The following is a 4555-nucleotide window of genomic DNA, read 5'->3' as shown; positions in this document are numbered from 1 at the left end:
CTAATCTGGGTACAATTACTAGTATCACATATGTTTTCTGGAATAATGCCAGGAATGATCCCTAACAACAGAGACAGAAGTAAGCCTTGAGCACAACCGCTATGCTTATGCCCACTGCCAAAAAGGTGGAGAGATGAGAGACACTACCCTATGGGTCCATCCATTCAAGGACACAATTGCAGAATTATTATAATACCACCTTTTAAACTGTTTTTTTTTTAATTTAGGTGGTGTGTTCATAATTATGATTTTAGCTGGAATCAGAAGACATCCTGAGAAAGCATTTTGAAGAAACTATAGAGATGCTACAAGGTTGAAGGAACTATCAAGGGATATTGGGACATCAAGGGAAGGTGTCAATGGGAAGGTATCCTTGCTAAGCATGGGTCTTAGCAGGTAGGTAAAGAAACAATGCCACAGACATCCAGTTGCCTAAATTGCAAGAGCAGTCTGTTTATCAAAAGTTAGAGATGTAGAAAGTGAAGGCAGATGAAAAGCTGAGGCTGGAGAACAGAATAGGAATGCCTTCAGCAGGATGGAGAGATAGCATGGAGACAGGGCATTTGCCTTGCATGCAGAAGAATGGTGGTTCAAATCCTGGCATCCCATGTGGTCCCCTGAGCCTGCCAGGAGCAATTTCTGAGCATAGAGCCAGGAGTAACCCCTAAACACTGCCGGATGTGACCCAAAAACCATAAAAGAAAAAAATGCCGTTAGCATTTTATATAGTGATTCATTCTTCATTCTTCCACCAGTTATTCCAACTACAGGCACAAGAACAATGCAGATGATATGGTATCGTATGTACTTCCCTGGGAGAAAGAGCAGAATAGAGATTAATTTTGGTGATAAAGCATATGAAGACCAACCACTGTACTAAGAATCAATCTTAGTAATAGGACTCGAGTACCAAACAAAGTTTTGGCTGTCCTTTTTCCTTTTGGGTGGGGGTAGAGGGGTTCTTTTATTCATTCTACCTTCTTTTGTTTTTTTTTTTCTTCCTTATGGATTGAGCCCAGGGCCTGACATACAAGGCAAGTGCTCTGACATTGAGCTACATACCTGGCACCTGAGGCTGGTTTTCTAACATTATGTAATATGTCCATGTCTTTGCAAACCTTTTAGCACTTGCCTACACTAAACTCAAGTTCTCTTCAGGTTTTACTTTACTTGTAAAAACTAAATTCATAACAGGCTTTAAATTTTCAAAAATTATTTGTGTCTGCTTATAGCTTACAGTTACGTTTTTTTATAATTCTGTTATGATTTAATATCAGTTTTGTTTTGACATTTGGTTTGGTTTTGTAACCTTTGATTACAAAAACTCTTCAAGAAAAACAGGCAATAATATATTGAAATAATATTTCTTGAGATGTTCTTTATTAGTCAGGTAAATCATGATATGTGTATGTTTTAATATGACCATGCACAGTGGTGTAGGGTGGTGGGACTTGGATCTCTCATGGTGAAACAATATCTGGGTTTTGAACATGACAGTTTGTGCTCAAGAATACAGAGCTTGAGATCACAGAGATAGGAGGTACTTGCCTTGCACAGATCAGCCCCACTTTTGACACCCAGCCCCACATATGTTCTGACCTCACTAGGAGCAGTACCTCAGTGTAGAACCAAGTATAAGACCTGAGCATATTCAGTCATGGCTGTGAAACAAAAATGAAAAATAAACAACATAGAACTCAAGGAATGTGGTGCCAGCATGAAGATTGTGACTTAAATGCCTGAAATATTATCACCTCTTTGAGCCATTTCCCCACTCTCAGGTAAATCAGTTTTAAATTCTTGGTATATTGTCTTTCCTTAAAAGTAAATGAAACTGGGGTGTGTTTTTCATTAAAAGTGAATGGCTGGGAGTGTGGTTCCAGTAGAGCACATACATGATTACTGGGTTCAATCACAAGCATTACAGAAAAGCACATTAGAAAAGAGAAACAAAAAGGCCTGAAGGGAAAAATTTGACTTCTGGGTGCATCAAGTTTTATGTCATCATTACAGCTTTCAGTGCACCCTGTTCAGTAGCATCTTAACTTTCTCAGACCTACTACCTACTCAATTTTCTCCAACAATATCCAGGGCTAAAACAAAAGGGAAACCTCTCACAAAACCTCAAACCTTATATTCAACTGTCTATACATCACTTCCGCATGAATGCCAATAAATATTTCAGGACTAGCAGGTTTAAGAAGGCCTCTCATTCTTAGTCTGCTCATTCTCAAAGCTGCTGCCTTCTGCAGGTTTCCAGCTTTTTCCCAGCTGCATGGATTGAATACTTCAGAGTGACATTTGAATTTTGTTTGTCACATATCTCTTATGACCAGTACAAGTTCTATTGAAGCTGTCATTTTAATGACACTAGCCTATTCAACCATACTACTTCCAATGGAAAGTATTGCCTGAATCTGGGTTTACTCCAACTCTCCAGGCACCTTGCAGTCTATTACCAAGCAGCTGACAGAGTTGTCTTTTAAAGTGTAAGCCAGATCATATTATTCTTCTATCCATGATTTTCCAAGGCAATCTTCTCATTCATTAAAAAGCCAAGTTCCCCTCCTCATCTGATGCCCTCGTTTATTTTCTTCACTTAATTTCCTTCCATGACATTCATTTTCTTATTCCATATACTGTATATACTTCTTTCTATTCTTCAAGTTCACCAAGTATGTGTGTGTGTTAGGATTTTTGCCCTCCTCTTCTCTGTGGAAAGAGTTTGACTACAGAAGCTTCTCCTTCACCTCCTCCAAAACTCAGTTTAAATACTTTCTTATTTGGGGCTGGAGCAGTGGCACAGAGCATTAAGGCATCTCTCTTGTGGGCTCTAACCTAGGATGGGTCATGGTTCGATTCTTCGGTGTCCCATATGGTCCCCCAAGCCAGGAGTGATGCCTGAGTGCATAGCCAGGAATAAACCCTGAGCATCACCCGGTATGCCTCACCCCAAAACACAAAACAAAACAGGAACAACAAAACAAAACAAAACAAATACCTTCTTATTCTGGCAATCTTCTCCTAATCATCTTATTTTAAATACCATTCCCCTGTTTTATTCTTTCTGTCACCATTTTTGTTTATTTTTCTTAATCAACATTTCATGTGTTATTACTTTTATTTTATTTTTGCTCTCTACCACTATTTCCTTACTTCCAAATATAAAACTTAAAGTTGGCAGGAGCTTTTTCTAGCAAATCCCCTGAATTTTGGTGAATGCCTGCCGTGTAGTATGTACTTGACAAGTAATAATTGAGTGAATATTGAAGGAATAGAACTCTACTGTAGTATTGATATGAGTAAAATTTTATTAAATTTTTGTCTATCATTTGATCCCCTTAAGTATATTAACATTTTTAAATATTGTTTTCATTTAATCAGTTCACCTCTCAAATCATCTCATACTATCAAGTAAAACTTTTCATTTCTCAGTTTCTCTTTATTGGGGATGAGCAATATTTTTTATTATGAGGTAAGCAGTAAAATATAGTTATCTAAAAGGTATTTGACATGTACCCAACTCTACTATTGCTAACACAGCATAGGAAATGCTAAGTGAATGGGATAGCTATGTGCCAATGAGTCTCTACCAAAAACTGGATACAAATCAAATTATAGCCTCTGGGTTTATAGTTTGCCAACTCCAGTCAAGATGAAATCCCAACATCTGCAATATAAATTCCTACAAATACTAGCTGTTCCCAAAGTTGCACATGCAATCAAGTTTTTTAATACACTAAACTCAATAGACTTTGAGGAGAAGCCAACTTGATTCTTTCACTACCCTGTAGCCTGCTTTATGAACTGTTTTCTCTCCCCAAAGATGAAATCTGGCATGTTCTAGAGTTTTTCCAATCTATCGTAGATTAAAAAGAAAAGTTTCTGATGATTTTGAGACAGAGTATGTCTACTACAATATGTCAATCATGTAATTTTATTGCCTGTCCAAATTATCCTGTTTTTTTAGGCTACGGTCCCTACTGATGTCTTCACTGGTCATTACAACCTATGGAACAGTCCCTACACCATACCCTACTCCAACTTCACTGAAGTTTTGTGTTAAAATATCTTGCCAGTTTTATATTTTTCAGTGTTGATATAAGTTCTAAATCTTATTTAAAAATGCCAGACTCGGGGCCGGTGTAATAGAACAGCGGGAGGGTGTTTCCCTTGCACGCAGCAGATTTAAGATGGATGGTGGTTTGAATTCCTGCATCCCTTATGGTCCCCCATGCCTGCCAGGAGTAATTTCTGAGTGCAGAGCCTGGAGTAACCACTGAGCATCCCAGGGTGTGACCCCAAAACTGAAAAAAAATTGCCAGACTCGAGATTTTTTTGTTTTGTTTTGTTTTTGGGTCACACCCGTTTGATGCTCAGGGGTTACTCCTGGCTATGCGCTCAGAAGTCGCTCCTGGCTTGGGGGGACCATATGGGACACCGGGGGATTGAACCGCGGTCCATCCTACGCTAGCGCTTTCAAGGCAGACACCTTACCTCCAGCGCCACCTTCCCGGCCCCCGAGATTATTTTTTTATTTTTCTATTTAAACAGG

This window comes from Suncus etruscus, chromosome 5 (genome assembly GCF_024139225.1).
Source record: "Suncus etruscus isolate mSunEtr1 chromosome 5, mSunEtr1.pri.cur, whole genome shotgun sequence".
In the NCBI taxonomy this organism is placed as follows: Eukaryota; Metazoa; Chordata; class Mammalia; order Eulipotyphla; family Soricidae; genus Suncus; species Suncus etruscus.
Note: the sequence above shows the minus strand (reverse complement) of the source record.